The sequence below is a fragment of the Impatiens glandulifera genome, chromosome 4 (assembly GCF_907164915.1).
Source record: "Impatiens glandulifera chromosome 4, dImpGla2.1, whole genome shotgun sequence".
NCBI classification, from domain to species: domain Eukaryota; kingdom Viridiplantae; phylum Streptophyta; class Magnoliopsida; order Ericales; family Balsaminaceae; genus Impatiens; species Impatiens glandulifera.
Genome location: NC_061865.1, coordinates 23,232,017 through 23,254,136, shown reverse-complemented (window position 1 = coordinate 23,254,136; position 22,120 = coordinate 23,232,017).

Genomic DNA, 22,120 nt, shown 5'->3' with positions numbered 1-22,120 from the left:
CGCCACAACGTCGTTCAGGAGAATAAAATGAGGCTTGAATACCTTCTTATATCCATTAGCATGGATTTTGGAACCATCGGCAGATAAGGAAGTTTTCATTTCCTCCATAACCTCAGAAGAGAGCACCAAATCGAACAGATGACTCCCCGTTGGGAGTTCAAAGAACTCCGCATACACTACTTCGTCGAATGAGATCTCCTTTCCGTTGACGGTTGCTACGATGGAATCATCCACCATAACCGCCGTTTTGATAAACTCGTGTACTTCATCTTCATAGAAGATGAACGGTCCGCCCAGATACTTCCTCAACCCAGAATATTCTAGGGTTTGGAACATCTTCACCACCTCCGGCTGATCGAATGTGTACACAGATGGAAAGTCCACCTGCAAAGTACAGTGACCAAGCGTGATTTTCTTCACCATTTTGATAGAGTATGAATCGATATGATATTTCAGAGAGTTTTAGTGAGAGGGATGCAAGAAAACTAGGGTTCTTAGGAATTTCAAGAGATCGAAAGTTTTCAAAATCATGCTGGAATATCCTTATTTAGATGAAAGATGGAAATACTGAATAACTGTCTATTCTAGGGGTATGGCCCATTAATAAATGTTAGACGTCCTTTTTTAAGAAATAATCATTAAAAATGAGGGTATATTAGTTATTTTCTTTAAACTTGATAGACACGTGTCTTTATGTTATAAAGAGATGACTGTTCGATATTTTGAGCGGGAAAAGAAGATAACTCTCAGCGTGTGACAGTTGTCCCTGATCAGTCTAATCGGCAAGTAGTTAGACGTTTTTCTTATTTCACAAATAACACAACGTCTATTAGACGGATGAGTGTATTGGACGCATATGTCTAATTCCGTGTTTATAATAAATCCGTCTAATGTTTATTAGTTGTATACGTCTAATTCCGCATGAACACCACGTGTTAGACGTGTGTTTATTAGACGTCAGCATCCTTTTGCTCAAGACGTAAAAACGTCTAACGTCTATTAGACGTATCCGTCTAATTGCGTGGATGTAAAATCCCAACATATAGACTTAGATGTATAGATTGTGAATAAAAATACGTCTAAGTACATCCTTTTTCTTTTAGACACCCTTGTCTAATTAGACCGATTAAGGATATTCGTCTAGAGAATATCTTTAATTCCAAAGAAAATTTTTTCTCAAAAATGAATATGGACAAAATAATTTTATAAACAATTTTTGTGGTCCAAAGACCAAAAATAATTTTAACAAATAAAAACAATTATTCTTTCAGAATGGCAAATGCCATTCTTGATCCTCCAAGCTGTGTACTCAGATGAGTACTCTTCTAGCTTCTTCTCTGCTATCCTCCTGCATTACCTACAAAATAAACTATTTACAAATCTTGGTACCCATACTCAATTGGGTCCTCGATCAATTAGTCCCTTAGGAATCCATATTTGAGTTATTTTGATGGATTTCTCATTTTGTGTTGTGATTAATGCATATGATTTTGACTTAGCAGATGACTTCCTGCTAGCTACTGACCCGTTGACTTTTGAAGAAGGTTTTCTTTTAAAACTCTTTGACTTAGAGTCAAGTTTTAATTTACCATACTTATTAGCCTTTTCAAGCTTATTCTTAAGCCAGCTAATAGTTGGTGGAACATAAACTATTTCATTTTTAAAAGCAACTTCTTCATGAATAGGATCAGATTCAATGTCAGTCATACTTCCTTTGACAAAACTTATTGACTTAAGTCTGTCATTTGGCTTTGACTTTTTGCAGGATAGGTTAGGATCATTGCTATCAAATCCCAATCCGGATCTAGATCCAGCAGGTTTCAACATGCTGATCTGATATCTGACAGCATCACCAGACCTTGTCCATGTACAGACAACATAGTTAAGCCTTTTGTTTTCAGATGAAAGAGATTGAATATGTTCCTTGAGCATCTCGTTTTCAGATGAGATCTCTTCAATTTTCTTTTCAAAAACATGTGACTCTTCCTCTTTGAACCGATTTGGTACATTTAAATCTGATGAAGATTTAGTTTCATTTAGAGACTTTACTAGCTTTCTATACTCGATGACCATTTCATCTAGTGCAGCTACCAGTTGTTCCCTTGAAAACTTTTCGGAGGAGAAATCAAATACCTCAGTTTCTTGAGTTTCTTCTTCATCTTCTCTGGCCATGAAGCAAACCACGTCTTCTTCATCACTTTCACTCGATGAGAAGTACGAGCCACATCTGCTTCCTCTGCTCTTTCTGTCACCGGCCATAAGAGCCTTCAGCTCTTTTCCTTCTTCCTTGACATCTTCACGCTTTGGCTTCCTGCATTCCGATGCGTAATGACCTTTAATACCACAGTTAAAACAAGTAACATTAGCTTTAGATTTTCTATTATCGTTAGAATTTTAAGAGTTTGAGTTAGAGTTGCTCTTCTTCATGAAGTCACCAAACTTCTTCACAAAGAGAGACATGGCATCACTACTCAGCTGCTGAGCTGCCATCTTCGCGTCCGGAGCAGTTGGTGGCTCTTCAGCAGTCACCAACGCCTTGGCAATGATAACGGACGAGGGTTGATCTTCTTCCATCCTACAGTTCAGCTCGAATTCGTAGGCCTTGAGGTCAGCGAAGAGATCAAAGAGAGAGATCTTGTTCAGATCCTTGGATTCTCTCATTGCCATAGTCTTTATATCCCATTCCCTTGGAAGAGCACGCATGACCTTAATAGCAAGCTCCCGCTTGCTATAGGTCTTTCCTACGATGGACAGAGAGGAGACAATCTTGCTGAATCTGGTGTCGAAATCGTTCATTGTTTCACCAGGACGCATTTTGAAGCTGTCGAACTGTTGAGTGGCAACCATGATCTTGTTTTCCTTGGTTTGCTTGTTCCTTCACATAGTTGAGTGAGTGTGTCCCAGACCTCTTTGGCAGTGTCACATTCGATGATATAGTTGAACATGCTGTCATCGAGAGATCTGTACAGAACATAAAGACCCATGTTTTTGAAGTTGTTCTGCCTCTTTTCATCAGCAGTCCAATCGGCCTTTTCCTTTTCAATCTTGATAGGGCCTACTGTGACAACACTCCACATGTCATCATGAAGAGAAGAGAGATGGGCACGGACTATTTTCTTCCAAACAATGTAGTTTTCGCGAGAGAAAGTTAGAATGGCTGTAGCACTGGCATCTCTGGGTATGTTCGACAATTTCAGGAAGGGCTTGAAAATAGAAACCTTGCTCTGATACCAATTGTTAAGATCGGCTTTATCATTAGAGACGGGGGTCTGGCTAAGGATGAAGACTTATGAAAAACGGTTTGAAAGAAATCCTGTTAGGGATTTAATTCGCTTTCTATTCTACGCAAACTTCTATAAACACTTGAAACGGATTCAAGGGGGAATTGTTTACTTGGGTTTGAAGCACAAGAAGAAATATGAAAAGATGACAGAAAATGAAGAACACAACAGTTTATTTATGGATGTTCAGAGAAACTCTCCTACGTCACCCCTTCTTCCAACCACCGGAAGGATTCACTATATGATGAGAATCAAATACAGTTTACACACACACTTAGCTCACTATTGAACAGAACACTTTCTGTTCAATTACAAGAAGATGAAGAATATCACTCAGCTAATGGTATTTTGATTCTAGCTCTCTCTCGATTCACACACAGTACAATCAGAAAGAAGCTTCAAAAATGAGTTCAGTAAGCAAGATGATTGAGTAGTCTCTCTACAAAATCAGTATGCTTGTTCGTAAGGTTTCGTGTTAGGCAAGATGCTTCGTCCGTTGCTCTAAGGATTGGTTAAATACTGATCAGAAACTAACGGTCGAATTTTCAAGAATGATATGTGGCGCTCTTCTATTGGAAAGCCTCCATTGTACACATCAGGTACTAAGCACAAGGATCGTGGTCGTACCGAACTTGTAGTGCGCCGAATATTCCATCAGGGATGTACCTGCAAAAACGGGTAATGTGAGGAAAATTCTCTTACGTGGCATTCCTTGATTGGATGCATATAGCTGTTGTACTAATCTTCACAAGAGAGTGGAGCAGGAGTAGGGTACAGCTATAGCACGTGGGTAGGAGAAGCGCTAGATTCAAGCGTACTGCTTGAATCAGAGTAGTAGACGTATTTCAGTTAGACGAATCAGTCTAATGAAATAAGTCAACTCCTTCTGATGAAAAACGTCTATTAGACCGACTGGTCTAATATAATTAGACTCGCGTCTAATATCAATAACCATTAGACGGGTACGTCTAACTCCACTGAGTTAGACTACCACGTCTAATTCCGGTTCTACCTCAGACTTATCTGAAGGAGTTAGACCCACGTCTAACTTTAAATAATTAGACAATCCGTCTAATTATAATAACCATTAGACGGGTACGTCTAACTCCACTGAGTTAGACTACCACGTCTAATTCCGATTCTACCTCAGACTAGTCTGAAGGAGTTAGAACCACGTCTAACATTCACTAATTAGACAATCCGTCTAATTATAATAACCATTAGACGGGTACGTCTAACTCCACTGAGTTAGACTACCACGTCTAATTCCGGTTCTACTTCAGACTTATCTGAAGGAGTTAGACCCACGTCTAACTTTCAATAATTAGACAATCCGTCTAATTATAATAACCATTAGACGGGTACGTCTAACTCCACTGAGTTAGACTACCACGTCTAATTCCGCGTATTCATTAGACCATCCGTCTATTAGACTTACACGTCTAACTCCGATGAGTTAGACTGTACGTCTAATTCTATTAGACTCACGTCTAATTCCGTGTATTAATTAGACTACCCGTCTAATTCTTTACACGTCTATTAGACTTACACGACTAACTCTGATGAGTTAGACTATATGTCTAATTTCATTAGACTCACGTCTAATTCCGTGTATTCATTAGACTACCCGTTTAATTCTTTACACGTCTATTAGACTTACACGTCTAACTCCAATGAGTTAGACTATACGTCTAATTCTATTAGACTCACGTCTAATTCCGTATATTCATTAGACTACCCGTCTAATTCTTTACACGTCAATTAGACTTACACGTCTAACTCCGATGAGTTAGACTGTACGTCTAATTCCATTAGACTCATGTCTAATTCATGCGTCTATTAGACTGCCCCCGTCTAATTCCGTTGAGTTAAACTGAGCGTCTATTTTCATTAGACTTGCGTCTAACTTAATGCGAATGAAGATCAAAATCGGTCTAATGACCCTCATTAGAACCAAGTCTAAGGACATATTTGTCTTAATACACCTGTATCAAAACTTATAAAGTATTTCATCATCAAAATATCAGGGGATAAATTATTTCAACACTTAGTCAAAATAATTTGACCCAACATCATTTTATGTGTGGAATACATGCACTGCCTATATAGGTAACATCGAAATAACCAGTATTATGCAATTGCATATGTTGTCTTACCCTCTTGTCGAGTCAGGTCAACCCAATCCAATCATTTACTTAGCGCCTCTTACCTGTTGTTTTGTCGCAGTCAAATGTATAACCACCCCGACCAATTGACCTTTCATTTCATTGCCAACTTTCTCGTTGATACCCAAGCATCCATCTATACAATCCCTTTCATAGTTGACATTGACGAATTCCCTACAGCGTCGAAAGCACCGATAAACTCCCTTCCATGTCCCTCTTTTTCTACCAATTCGATGCCATCACAAAACGCATGCAAAGAAACTTCGAAACTTTTCTCTCTTCTTCACTATCCCATATTTCATTCATTGTCTTCGACGGATTCCTTCCTCTGACAATTTGTTAAGCTTGAAACTATAACTTAACTTTTCGAGTTCTTGATTCAAGAAACGTGTTCTTGATTGATGGGATCGAGTATGAAATTCTTTAATCAAGCGCTGCAGATATTATGTGATAAGAGAATTGGAGGTTAAAGAGAGAAGAAATCGGGGTGAGAAGAGAATACTACTAGATTACACCTAGTAGTCCAAGAAAGAGGTTCAAGGCCGAGAGAATAACTTAGAGCAACAACTTTTACAAGTTTCAATTCATAACCTAAAAAGTGGGGTGGGCATCAGCATTTATAGAGGCTGAATTACCCAAGAGTCGTTTACAATTCTGTTACAACAACTTTAGGGACTTAGTCAACAATCAGTTTTGTGGGAATAAAAAAATAGAATTAATATTATTATGCTATGAAAACAGAGTTCCCGACCGAGTAACTAGCCCAAGTGTTCCATAAGACCGTGGATGGTGCACTTTCTTATTCGTGGATCGTAACACAATCCTTGATTCATCTTCTAAATTTGGAATCCCAACTTTCATTTGCTACAGAATGTCAAGCTTCGCCATAACCATCTTCCAAGAGATCTATCATAATTGATTGTAAATACATTTGACATTTGACATGATCCAGAGGTGATGATATCTTCTTAGTTCCAAATACCACTACACTGTAAAGGTGGCACTAAGATGATTTATGCAACTTGTAGAAGACATAGTACTTGTGATTGTTAATAGTTTCTATGAACTCGAGCCGATTGATTTCGAGCATTGGAACATATAATAATAAACTTTTTTATTTCAATCATTGAAAACCGTTATTAATAATAAATAAATAAATTTAGAGTTTCTTTGTTAAATATTAAAAAAATATAATAAATAAATGACATGTGAAAATCAAATTAAATAATTACTATACTACTAAATATTATTTAACGTAAAAGAGTTCTTTTAACTATACAAAATATATATATATATATATATATATATATATAACCAAACTTTTTAACACTTAAATTTGTCATTTTTTCCATAATTTTTATTTTATTCACATAACCCATTAGTTATATAAATAGCATGATTTTAATACAAATAAACTACATTCACACCGTTACCAATTTCTTCCATCAAGTCATTTTAATTATCAGTAAAAATGATATTATTTTTACTTTACTTATTTTAATTTTTTTAAATATTTAATATTAAAGGATGATTGTTTGATTTAGGGTTATTTGGAAATAATTTGATTGTTTTATACACTTGTAAATGTTTTTTTACAAAGATTTGTTTATTTTTTTATGTTATTATTGAAATTGTTTTTTTAAGCGGTGAATTGAACCCTTTTTTTTATTACTTGAGGATCCTACGAGTTATTGAGATTTTTCTCTCCACTTCACTCGAAGAAATCTCCATTCTTTCGCTATCACTCTCTGTTTGATCTATTGATCGATCATGCCGATAGAAATGCCGAGAGGACTTCCATTTTGGGAAAAAAATAGATAAATATAATTTTTTTAATTTTATTATTAGTAATAATTTTCCCTTCACTTTCACGACTTATTTATTCTAATATTTTTAAGTCCAATATAATTACTCAAAATATATACATTAATTAAATATATAATTATAATATTCAATATATAAAAAATATTAATATAGTTTAGAAATATATATATTATTGATTTATAATATATTAATTAGTTAAATAAATATTTAATAATACAACATTTTTTTAAAATATGAAAAATTTGGGCCTTAAAAAGTGAGGTAATGTGTAATTGCATAGGTTGTCTTACTATTTATAATTTGTGGTCTCCCAACCCAATCCTCCACTTAGCGCCTACTACGAGAGGTGAGCATTGGGTGGATTAATCCGAAATCCAATCCAATCTGAATCTTAAATACTAATTCGGATTGGATATTTCGGATTGGATTGAGATCGGATCGGATTGAGTTCATATTGAATTAAATCGGATTGGATTAAGATTATCCAAAATTATCCAAACTATCTAAATATAAACATATTTTTCAATTTTTTTTTTTAAATTAAATTTTATCTCAATATAATATATATTTTACTTATCATCTTTTGACAATAACATTTTTTTTATATTTTTATTATTATTATTTTTTTTTTCAGATTCAAATTTAATAATAATAAAAAATTCGAAACTTAAAAAAAATGTTGACTAATTTCAAGTTGATATATCCAAACCATTTTCAATCCAATCCGTATCCGATCCGTATTAATTAGTAAAATGGTTTGGATTACAGATTTAATAAATTTAGTTTGGATTTAATACGGATTGAACAAAACGGATTGGTTTTACCTATTTGCTCACCCCTACCTCTTACTCCATTATGTCTCACTACTCTGGCCAACCGACCTTTCATTGCCAACTTTCTTGTTGATACCCAAGCTTCCATCTATACAATCCCTTTCATAGTTGACATTGACGGAATTCCCTCTAGTGTCGAAAGCACCAATAAACTCCCTTTCATGTCCCTCTTCTTCTGCCAATTTTTCGCCGCCACAAAACGCATGCAGAGCAACTTCGAAACTTTTCTCGCTTCTTCATTATCTCATATATCATTCATTGTCTTCGACGGATTCCTTTCTTGGACCATTGATTCATCTTCCAAATTCGGAATCCCACCTTTTGTTTGCTACGGAATGTCAAGGTTCTCCATAACTATCTTCCAAGATATTCATCATAATCAATTTTGACGATATCTTCTCAGTTCTAAATACCAATAGACTGTAAAGGTGGCACTAAGATGATTTATGCAGCTTCTAGATGATTTATGAACTCGAGCCGATCAATCATTGGAATCCGGTTTATTTTGATGATTGAACCCGTATTAATAGTAATAAATAAATAAATTTAGAGTTTGTTAGTTAAATATTAAAAAATATAATATAAATAAATAAATGACATATAACAATAAGATTAAATTAATTAATATAGGTAGGGAGACTACTAAATATTATTTAATGTAAAGAGAGTTCTTTTAACCATAAAAAAATTAGTGTACGACCATACCAGCACTAATGTACCGGATTCCATCAGAACTCCGCAGTTAAGCGTTTTTTTTTAAAAGATGAAGGAAATAAAGACAATGATTTAAAAATTCAAGTTAAGAATAAAAAGGTAAAAATTCTGAAATCCTGAAGAATAATTATTTTTATCAAATCAGAACAAGTAGTTCATATAAAGAATGAAATCAAAATGAAAATAGATAATAGTTATCAACCACTTCAGTTCATCACATTGTTATTGGAAGAGGAGGAAGAAAGGGAAGAAAACACAACTTGTTGATGCAACAGGTTGGTTGATTATTTAGGATTTGATACCGTTTCTAATCTTTGTTTATATATTTGTTTGTATGTTTAATTGCTATTAATTAGGTTTTTTAGGATCGTTTGATTGTCATCATTTAATCATAACTAAGACTTATCTAGTTTTGATTCTTGACCTTCCTACGTTTCAGATCTTAATGAAATAATTGTAACTGTTTTCCAAAAAAAAAAATTAAAATTTTTTAAAATTTAATCAAACTATTTAACTCTCATTTATCCCATAATTTTTATTTTATTCACATAATTATTTCAATAGCATGATTTTAAAACAAATAAACTACATTCACACAGTTACCTATTTCTTCTATCAAGTCATTTTAGTTATTAGTTAAAATAATATTATTTTTACTTTACTTATTTTTAAAATTTTTAAATATTTAATATTAAAGGATGATTGTTTGATTTAGGTTTATTTGCAAATAATTTGATTGTTTTATACACTTGTGAATGTTTTTTTTACAAAGTTTTGTTTATTTTTATGTTATTATTGAAATTGTTTTTTTAAGGTGAAGATTTTTCCATGAAGATCGTACGAGGCAATATTCCTGGCTATTGAGATTTTTCCCTTCACTTCACTTGAAGAAATCTCCATTCTTTCGCTATCACTCTCTATTTGATCTATTGATGGATCATGCCGATAAAAATGCCGAGAGGACTTCCATTTTGGGTAGATACATGGACACCGTCTTCAAAGAAGAAGAGGCATCGTTTCTTCACTCACACACATAGAGACCATTCTCAAGGAATTGCAAGCCATTCCGCCTTTCCCATTTATTCAACCCGCCTCACCAATATTCTCCATGGGTTTCTTTCTTTCTATCTCTTTCACTTCAATTTCTCTGTTAGTTGAACTCATATTCGCTTCTAATGGCAGCTCGATGACTTGTTGTTTGCATATATAGAGGTGGTCAAACCTTGATCATTGATGACTCGGATGGAGCTTTCTGTGTCACCTCTTTTGGTGCAAACCATTGTCCTGGTATTTTCTTCTATTGTTTCTTGAATGAGCGTTTCATTGCTGAACTTGGTCTTAAATCAGTTAAATTAATACTTTATAGTTTATATTGGGTAAGCAAGGATATCATATTTCTATTTTCAATTTTACAAGTAATGTCTTACACTTCTAGTTTGATTTGATTCACACTCTCATTATATTTGAAATTGGATTAGTTCATAATATGGATGCATAATGCTAAGTGGAGAAAATTTGTATTTCATATAGAAGCACTCTTTGAATACAAAGAATATCATCTTCTGAAGGACATCTACTCTCTTTGAGCACTCCATACACAACCAGCAGGCCTTTTTTAGTGCAAAATAGTAGAATTTGGAGCATTCCCAAAACTTGGAAATCCAACTACCCCTTATTTTGGGTTAATATTTTTAATTGATCCAACTGCCCCTTATTTGGGTTAATATTTTTAATTGATTTAAAATAACTTAACAATTTAGATTTGATGATCGATGAAATCGTTTTTGATAATAAATAGATAAAACTAAGTTCAATAATTGTTAGTCATATAAAATATATAAATATATATTTAAATATAAACATCGTTCGTGGTTTAGTGGTAAGTACATCTGCCTGTCATGCGGGTGAACTGATTTTGATTCTCACCAAGTGCATAATTAATAAATTAGAGTTTTAATAATTTGCAGGAACAGTTCAAACTCAACGCGCGCGAGCAAATGTTTCAAAGTCAAGGCAGATGAGCTTCCAAACAGCTGACAGTAGAGTCTTCCAGGCAGCTGACAACTGCATTGTACTACCACGATCTCATTAATCTTTTCATGTTGTACTACCCAGTACATCCAACTGAAAGATTTTCAATAATAAATTATTGCCTAAAGACAACGGACAAATGGCTGGCTGAATATATAAGACAGAATTCTAATTGAATTACTAGATTTTTACAAGTTTGATTTCTTGAATCAACTTACTCTCTCTCTAGATATTTTATTCTCAAGTATATTTTGTAAATCACTACGTGAAGTTGAGAGATAAGTTACTGGACTATTTGATAGTCATTAATAGTGTGTTATAAGTTGAATAAAAGTTGTTTTGTTCAACAGAGAGTTAGCTAGATAAGTGAGTTGTATTCTTCTCAAAGTATCTAGTGATATCCTTCCGGTTGTTTGAAGAAGGGATGACGTAGGAGATTTTGCTCCGAACATCCATAAATAACTCGTTGTGTTCTTTACTTTCTGCCATTCATTTTTCATTAGTTCAAAGCTTCAAAGCCGACCAACATTTCCGCACTTGAATCTGTTTCAAGAGTTTAAAGGATTTGCAAAGAATAGAAACATATTTTAACATCTAATATAGTTAAAATTGAACTGAAATGAATAAGTTGTTATATATAGTCAGACCCCCGTCTCTATTGATTACACTGATCCTATCAATTGGTATCAGAACCTCATTTTCTATTCTCAAGCACCAACAGAATTTGAATCATGTTTATGACTGTCATCAACAATGTTCCGATATTCTCAGAGGAAAAGTATGTCGTGTGGAAGGCGAGAGTCCACGCTCATCTAGCTTTCATAGATGATGACATGTGGTTTATCATCAACGAAGGTCCAATAAAGATTGAGAAGGCTAGATCTGATTGGACCAGTGAATATAAGAGAAAGAACAACCTCGACAACATAGCAAAAGACATCCTCTACAAGACATTGGATGACAACATGTTACACAAAATCATCGCATGCCCCACTACCAAAGATATTTGGGAGAAGCTCACTCAACTTTGCGAGGGCAATGAGAAAACCAAAGAAAACAAACTCATGGTTACCCCCACAATAGTTCAATAACTTCAAGATGCATCCTGGAGAGACGATGACTGAGTTCAATGAAAGATTCAGTAAGGTTATCACTTCCCTATCCACTCTAGGCAAGACTTACAGTAACAGAGAGGTTGCGATCAAGGTCATGCATGCTCAACCTAGAGAGTGGGATATCAAGACGATGGCGATGAGGGAATCTAAAGACCTCAACAAGATGGAGCTCTATGATTTGTTAGCCGATTTGAAGTCCAACGAGTTTGAAATAAACTTTAGAAATTAAGAGGAGCACCCCACATCCACCATCCTAACAAAGGCATTGGTGACCGTTGAGGAGCCACCTACTGCCATTGTTGTGAAGGTTGCTGCTAAGCAGCTTAGCAGTGATGCCATGGCTCTTTTCATCAAGAAAATCTGCAAATTCATGAAGAATACACACTTCAAAGAAGGAAACAACAAACCGAAGCGTGATGAGAAGAATAAAGCTGAGAAAAAGAATAAGAAAGAGTTGAAGACTCTCATGGCGGCTGAAAGTAAAGCCAAGTGGGCCGACAACGACTCATATGATTCATCATCCAACGTCAGTGATGATAAAGAGGTCACTTGCTTCTTGGAAAAAGAAAAGTTGACTTTGAGGTATTTGATTTCTCCTCTGAAGAATTCTCAAGAGATGAGTTAATTACTGCACTCAATGACATGATCATTGAGTACAAGAAACTGTCAAACTCTTTTGATGAACTAAATTTGAATTACAAATCTGACAGCTCTTCTTCATCTCAAAACAATGATTCTGAAGTTTATGAAAACAAAATGGAAGAGCTCTCATTCTGAAGTTCAAACTCTATCTTCTGAAAACAATCGGTTAAACTATATTGTCAGTTCATGGACAAGGTCTGGAGAAGCTATCAAATATCAGATTAATCTATTGAAACCTGTTAGATCTAAATCCAGTTTAGGTTTTGATAACAATGACCCAGACCAGTCCTGTAAAAAGTTAAACCCAAAAATAGACAAGCTTAAGGCTATAAGCTTTGTCAAAGGGAGCTTAACTGAGAATATAACTGATCTAAATTGTGATGAGTTATCCTTTAAGGATGAAATTACTTATGTTCCGCCAACTGTTAGCTGGCTGAAACTTAAGATGGAAGTAGACAACAAGTCTGGCTTTTTAAAACTTGACATGAAGTCAAGGAGTTTTAGACAAAAATCATCCTCTAAGATTAACAGTTCAGTTGCTAGCAGGAAGACGTCTGCAAAGCCTAAATCATATGCACCGATCACAGTGCAACATGGGAAATCCATAAAAATAATCAAAGTATGGATTCCCAAGGGACTAATAAGCCATGGACCCAAAGAAAAATGGGTACCAGATTCGTTATTATTTTTGAATGCAGGTAAAACATGAACGCAATTTGGAAGAGTCAAATGACATCTTGATAGCCGGCTACTCGGACATAGCATATGACAATCAACAGCCTGAAGTGGCTAACATCTTCTCAAAGCCACTTCTCGAGTCTAAGTTTTCTTACCTTAGAAATATTTTTAGGATTGTTAGATTACGATAATGCATTGATTATGTTTAAATCATGAACTCATCTGGTTTTGATAATTTATCTTAAATAATCAAAAAAGGAGAAATTGTTGGGTTAAGATTTTTAATGTTTAAACTTGTTTTGATAATTTAGCTTAAATAATCAAAAAGGGAGAAATTGTTGGGTTAAGATTTTTAATTGATTTAAAATAACTTAACAATTTTGATTTGATGATTGATGAAATGGTTTTTTTTATAATAAATGGATAAAACTAAGTTCAATAATTGTTAGTCATATCAAATATATAAATATATATTTAGATATCAACATCGTCTGTGGTTTAGTGGTATGTACACCTGCCTGTCATGCGGGTGACCTGGGTTCGAATCTCACGGGGCGTTGAACGCATGGTTAAATGTCAGAGTCTAATAGATGGGGGGCATCGAATAGACTATTAGATAGGGCGTTTAACGTGCAGTTAGATGGGGCGTCTAAGTAAATGAACGGCCAAGATGAGGCGTTTAAGAAGATGGCTCAGATGAGCAGATGGACGTCTAAGATCTAAGATGAGATGAACGACCAAGATGTAATAGACTGTTAGATGGGGGTGTCTAATAGACTATGAATAGACGTCTGAAGGCAGATTAGCTTCCAGTCAGCTGGCAGAAGAGTCTTCCAGGCAGCTGACAGCAGAGCTCAACAAATAAACAACTTCCATGTACACCATAATTCAAATTGCATGTACTGCATTGTACTGCCACAATCTCAATAATTTTTTCCTGATGTACTACCCAGTACCTCATGGATAATACATCCAATGGAAAGAGGACATGTGTCCAAAAGGAGGATTTGACGGTTGAAGATTTTCAAGAATAAATTATTGCCTAAAGACAACGGACAAATGGCTGGCTGAATATATAAAACAGAAGCGAAAGATCTCTCTTTCTAATTGAACGACTAGATTTTTACAAATTTGATTTCTTGAATCAACTTACTATCTCTCTCTCTCTAGATATTTTATTCTCAAGTGTATTTTGTAAATCAGTAAGTGAAGTTGAGAGATAAGTTACTGGACTACTTGATAGTCATTAACAGTGTGTTGTAAGTTGAACAAATGTTGTTTTGTTCAACAGAGAGTTAACTAAATCAGTGAGTTGTATTCGTCTCAAAGTATCTAGTGACATCATTCTGGTTGTTGGAAGAATGGGTTATGTAGAAGAGTTTGCTCCGAACATCCATAAATAACTCATTTTGTTCTTTACTTTTCCGTCATTCATTTTTCATTGGTTCAAAACTTCAAATCCGATGAACATTTCTGCACTTGAATCTGTTTCAAGAGTTTGAAGGATTTGTGAACAATAGAAACAGATTTTAATTTCTAACAGAGTTAAAATCAAACTGAAGTGTATAAGCTGTTATCAATAGTTAGACCCATGTCTCTATTGATTACACCGATCCTATCACCTTAAATCAAGTTGCTTCAACCTTTTAAATTCAAGACCCTTACAGCTTAAGCTATCTTGGATAGGTGCTCCTTGGCCTTTACTCATAAGATCTTGTTGGTTTGAAGCTTTTGATATGTTATCATTTTTTTTGTTGGCCTTTACTCACCATGATTAGTTGATCTTGGACTAAGTGGTTTTTATGCTAAAATTCTCATTGAAAATGCCAAATTAAAGTAGGAGGTAATGAGAAAAAGTCTCTAGAAAGCTTCAGCCTCTAGAAAGCTTCAGCCTCTGATGCTTTCAACTCCTCAAATAATAACTATGGATTAAACATCTGGATTTTGAATGCTTAATGTTTTTTCCCAATACCTGAAAGGGAAAAAGAAAATGTTGTAGAGGCTAAATCTAATTTCTGGCCTGAACCTTTAATTAATAATCCGTCTATCAGCTCAATGATATGTTTGTGATGATGAGCTTTCAGAACTTGAAAGACAAAGAAAACAAAGATCAAATGGATCACTAAAAGATCAATTTTGACATTTGGAATGTATGTTATTTTATGCATTACTAAAAAAAGAGAATTATTTATATATCTTGAAATTAAATGAAGAAGAGAACTAGAATTTAGAACGAAGAGAAGATAAGAGAAAAAATGAATTGATAGAAGAGAGATAATCCCAACGGTTAGGGTTAATACAATGGGGAAAAAGGAAGAAGATAAAGAGAGGAGATGACCTTGAGATATTTCTCGAATAATGACTTCAGTCTCTGCACATCAAGATTTATTCTTTATATACCCTCCAACTGATAATCAATTTCTCAACCAATCCCACATTTTTTGCTAACTGCCTTCTAGGGTTAGGAAACCATACCTAACGATTCCTTGTATCAAAGGACTGGAGTGGGATTTGCAACTTCTTGCACCTCCGTGGGTTGTATCAATAACTCCTAACTCTAGAGCCATGGAGTTAGATTATGTCAAAAGATGATGTTTTCACATAAAAAATAACAGTAATAGTCACATATTGAAGCTTCTAGACATAGATGTTGAGGTTCCTACAAAGTCATCCCGTCAATTGACTGTTCTAGATGATTCTAGACAAGTAAGGCAGAAGAAACAATAAGAAGAAAACTCTCTTCAGAAGCTACAGATTAAATTATTTGGAAAAGTTAGGATTGGAATTGAAAATGTTTCTCATATGCACGAGGCAAGGGTATCTCTTATGGGTGTTTCTTCCCAAGTTGAACAAAAGATTATCTTATCTAAAGAGATTAGACCTGAAATTAGAAACAATTAGAAACAAAGATTAATCATCAGATATACAGTTGGTTGTTGATGAAATGCGACGCAGAAACCTGAGAGATAGATGAAATTTCACCAGATAATAATGGAATAGTTATGAATGTTTCTTCAACCGAATGCTTTGGTAAACGCTTTATAAATTTATACAAGTCAATGAATGTTCCGATGCCTCAACCTCTTCCCTCAATGGTGGAGCTTATGAATACTTGTAAGCATGCAAAAAGGAGTTTATAGTTATCATTTTCTTCTATCTTCCAATTTATCCTATGATATTACTTATAAGATAATTGAGCTTCATCTCTACATTGTGCTGCTGAATAGCTAGAGTTTGGTTTCCAAATGTAATATTAGATTTATTTGGCATGAGAGGAAATTGGGATGGGATTGATTCTTATATATACATATAATTTTAATTGTATGTTACTACTTTTAGCATAAATCCAAAAGAAGTGTCATATCTAAATTTATATGTAGTTTTCAAATGCTCTAAATTATTTGTTCGTGTTAGTAATAGATAAAACCTATCTTAGATCTATCATGAGTAGTGAAATTGCAAACCTAAGCCAATCTTTACACAAATTCACTCTCTATTTTACTAATATGGCTATATGCATTCATGGGAAAATGCATGCTTACAAATTAATAAGAAGAATTGTTACATTTACTCCTTGGTTGTTTTTGAATCATTAATCAAATAATTTTTAGTTGGCTCTTATAGAACTAGAGAATGAATAGCAACTTAATTGTTTCTTGTACAATCAATTAGTTACTATCTTTGACTATGATATAATTGGGCAATTATACTTACCTTTACTATTGTTGCAATCCTAAGAATGTAGAATCATACCTACTGCAATAAATAATGACACTGATCACATTGACCACAAAGGTAATATTCTAGGAAAATAAATGTTAAATGTCAAAGATGTCACATTTTGTATACTTGAATTTGTCTACATTAATTCGAATTTTTCATTTTGAATTCAATTTTCAGTTTCTACTAATTGTCACATGATAAGTTTCAAGACTTGTCTATTTTAGTTCATCCAAATCTCATTGAGAAAACCTGTGAACCCACTTCCTTGGTGATATGTTGAGTGACTCATCTAAATTTTAAAATTGGCTTTGTTTGGGTGATTTTTAGTGGTTAAAAAAATTTATAAGGTTATTAGTACAGGTGGAGCATCAAAGTGGGCCCCACATCAAATGCTTCATATATCATAATATTTATTATAAAAACCTCTAAGACTATCTCCAACTGAAAAACCTATTTTCAAACCCATTTTGGTGTAAATGTCACATCAAACAGTAATTCTTCTCTAACCAAAAAACCCAATCTCAAACCCAAAAAAATATTTTTATAATATTTTTTCTTACATCAACATTTATAACTTTTTAATATCACCCATATATTTTAAAAATTTATAAATTACACCACAATATTATAATATCATCCAAATATTTAATAAGCTTAATATAAAATATAGGATAAAAATAAAAATATAAACAAATAAAATATATAAATAAATAAAAATATAAATAACTTATATAAATTAATTATATAAATAAGTTTAATATATAAAATTGATAAAATAAAAATTGAAGGGTTAAAATGTAAAAAAAAAAATTATGCGTTTCCTACCTTATGAACGCAAATATGGATGCTTTGGAGAGAGAATTTGGGATATCCCAAATTGGGTTTGGGTTTGGCGTACAATTCGAGTTTATAATCCTATTTTGGGTATCATTTTGTAGCTCAATTGGAGTTACTCTAATTAGGTTAATTCGCAACTTACTACATCAAGAAGTATTGAACAGAGGCAAAGAGGAAGACCATTGAATGAGACAGTAAGGAACCATTGAAACGACAACCATCGTATATACGGTAGAGGATGGTTACCATCGAACGTCAACCATCATAATCTTGGACTACCGTGTTGATACCCGGTTAGTCAATTCTTGCTATTTATTCTTATAGTAAATCTAATTTTTTTCTACCATGTTGATTGGAGAGTTTTTAATGGAAAAAGATTGAGTTTTCATGTAAATCGAATTAGTTAAACAGTAGTTAAGAGATTAGGGTTTTTCATATTTTTACATATTTTGAATTCTAAAGTGAGACAGGAAAGAAGGTGATATTGTTTTGGAGTTTTTATGATTCCCTCACCCTAGATGTGATTGAGATTTATGTTTGAAGTTTAAGCTAGTTGAACAAAACTTTCAGTTGCAAAATTTGTCTTCTTATGGTTGTTTACTATATCTTTTGATTCACATTTTCTTAATAATTCCACACAAAACCTATACTCTTGAATTCAAATTTTGTCTCTACTCTTTTGAAAAAAAAAAAACACATGCAAGGTATTTTCTATGTATTTGTCATAAATTTAACCTTGATTTTGGGAGAAGTAGTAGGAGCCCCTTCTAGTGTTTTGTTTCTAATTAAATGAAATACTAGAATAAAAATAAGCTTTGTTGGTAATATATAATTTATATTGAATTTCTATTTTCAGAAAAGTGAATGTGAATGTTACATGTTAGTTCTGATGGGCATTCTAATCTAGTTTGTCTGTGGAATAAGAAACAAGCAATTGTAGGTTTCTTAAATCTGATCTCAAGCAACTTGGGAAAAAGTCTCTTAAATGTGTCATGTGAACATTGTTTCATGGATTGAAGGGCTGCAAAAGATGATTTTCTTAATTTGAAAGAGGGATTTCTCAATTAGTGTTTATTGATTTAAATATTATAGAGCCATGTTATCTATCTTTCCTATACTTTTATATATGGTAGCTGTTTTGAACATAGTTATCAAGCCCAACTTGGACATATGTTTATAATATAGAAAACACATTATTTTTGTAAACAACTAAATCTATAGAAACTATTGTTCAAATTTATTTCAGATTGTGATCTTAAGGTGGATTAGATGAGAAATATGAAAAGTACTTATTTCGAAAGAGTGATGTATCTAGTTTTTAAAGATGGAAGTATGATTATGGTTACAAAGATTTTTTATTTATATCTTACACATCTTGTATATGGTTGTTTGTCTAATTGCTCCCTACTTTGATATTTATGAGTTTCAGCCACTACTAATTAAATTGCAAGAAGGCAGTCATATTTTATTGTTTTTAGTAGGGATCTATATTGCAGAGAAAAGATTGTAGACAAAGTCTTTCAAATTCTGATTGCATTGAAATTTATTTAGTTTTTCCTCAATTATTGAGCAACAAAAGATATCGTGAAGATTTCCTTAATTTTTTGCATATATCTTCTTCTTATTGTATACAACTTGAGAATATTAAGATATTTAATATTTTTTTTTTTTGTGTGTTTTTATACCTCTCACTGAATTGACTCCTTCAAAGTGGTTTTTAATTTGTAACTGCTATGTTTTTATATCTTTTACTTGAATGGGTGTCATATAGTGAGAATTATACTCCTATTATATGTAGTCCAGATTATGGCAGTACCTTAGTAACTGTAAAATAGCTGAGAGTTTAGGTGAGTAGAGAATAAAAATGATTATAGGACCTTCAATCGATAGAGAGATTAAAATGAATTAGGAGAGATTTAGAGTATAAATTAACCTGAAGAATTTTCAAATGATTAGTAGTCCTTTTCATTCCTATTCAGATAGTATTTAAAGGACTTCTGCCTTAACTGTTTTCCCAGTTCACTCTTCTGTAATGAAATCTAACTGCTTCTGTCAACTGTTTTTGCCTATTCTGTTATAATTGCTTCTGTTTAATAAACTGCTACAATTACTGTCAAATGCTGTTACACAGCTTATTCAAAATAGAAAATTTGTTGTTGCACAACTTATTAAAAATAAATTACAGAACATGCCGACTTTGTTAACAATTTGTCGACTTATTAAGAGTTAGAAAACATAACCCTAATATACTCTCATATCATTGGCCTCCCCATCAACACGTGTTCGCCCACGAACAAGCTAATTGAAAGTCTTCTACTGTCAATACAAACTAATGGTACTTTGTCATCAACCACGACTCTTCTTCCCAGCTAGCATAATCATCTGAAGTGTTAGACCATCTGATAAAAATTGTCCAATACTAATTCCATCCTTCCAAACAACACTCTCATCTAGAATTTCTACTGGTTCTATAATGTTGTCCTCATGTAGGATATGAATATGTGGATTGGCTATTGCATTTTCCACCTTTTTCTTGACCCGAGACACACGAATGACATTATGCATTTTTTCTGTAGACAGAATATCAATCTTATAATTCACATTCCACACTCATTCCATTATTTGAAAGGGTCCATATAACTAACAACTGAGTTTATGCATATTTCCTCTCATCGAAGACTGTCGGTACAATTGTAACTTTACAAACTCCCAATCCCCCACTTGGTAAACACAATCTACCATTTTCTTGTATGATTGTTGCTTCATCCGATGTTGTGCATGCTGCAAATGAAACTTCAAAAGTTTCAACGCCTCTTACCTTTCCGACAAACTGTGGTCCACTACCTCAATCCTTGAGTCCCCTGATGAACTTGTGGAGGTTGACCATACACGATTTCATATGGTGAAGATAAAGTTGTCAAGTAAAAGTTTATATTTATACCACAATTCCGCTAAAGGAAGCAACTTCACCCATGACATAGGTTTTTGACCTACCATAAATCGCAAATAAATTTCCAGGCTTCGATTAACCACTTCTGTCTACCCATCGATTTGTGGGTGATATGCTGATGACATTGCTTGTTCAATACCCTGCAATTTACATAGTTTTTTTTTTTCAAAAGGTACTCACAAAGATTTTGTCTCTGTCTAATAGATGTGGTCTTAGGTCTATATGATTATGTATTATTTTGCAGAAATATAAGTAAGAAAGGAAACAAAACAAAACACAATAAACCGAATCTCTAAAGAGTTACCCAGCCTTAGCACATTAAGATAAGAGTTTGTTTTGACGGTGAATTTCATCTTGCTCTTCTTCTTTTTCAATTAATGAAAAAGTATACTATTTGAGATTATTTAGGTTATAATACTAAAATATTCTTTTATATTTAAAATTTAAATTTATATAAAAGATGAAGTATGAGTATTTTAATTAATGGAATGAATGATTCCATTGTTCAAATATATGTGATGTGATAAGAGATTATTTGAACTACCAAATATCCCAATATCAAACACTCTCTAATTGTTATAGAGAGATTATGTGAAGTTTTTTTGGATAATATATATAGGAAAAAAGTGTTAGGTGTGTCTCTATGCTTTGTAGTTGGTAGCAATATATGCAAATAATTTATTGGTATGTTTTTCCTTGTCTTCTTATGTTCATCTAAGGGGAACAATAATGAGGGATATATATACAAACAATTTATCACGATAACTATTTGATTGCATCTGCATTTGTTGTTGTGATTATTATACCAAATTGATTCTAAGACAATTTCTTGATATCGCATTTGTTGTTATGATTACTGTGCTAAATTGATCTTAATAAACTTCGTGATTTCTTATTTAAGAAACACTAAATAATTGGCTAATAACTATGGCCAATTATAAATATAAAATGGTTGGAAAATATTAGACATAAAAAATTGATATACTCAAATACTTTTTTCTCCATGGTTTAAAAACAGAACTACAAAATGGGAAGAGCTGTTCACTTGGCTAGAGAGCGAAAAAATAAAGAATCAGAAGACATGGAGGGCGTTCAAAGAGCAATGCGTACCAGGGGCCAAACATATGGACCTGCTACTACAATATTTTCTTGGATAATCTACACAACATTTTTGGCTCTTCCTAGATGTTTCCTCAAAATTATTTTTTATTTCGAAGTGTTATGTGTTATATGCTAATCATAATAGTGATTTCTCTCTAAGTACTTAATCATTAAGATAAGTGGTAAGTTGTGTTATAAAACCCTGCCTAAAATGTTTTGATTTTAG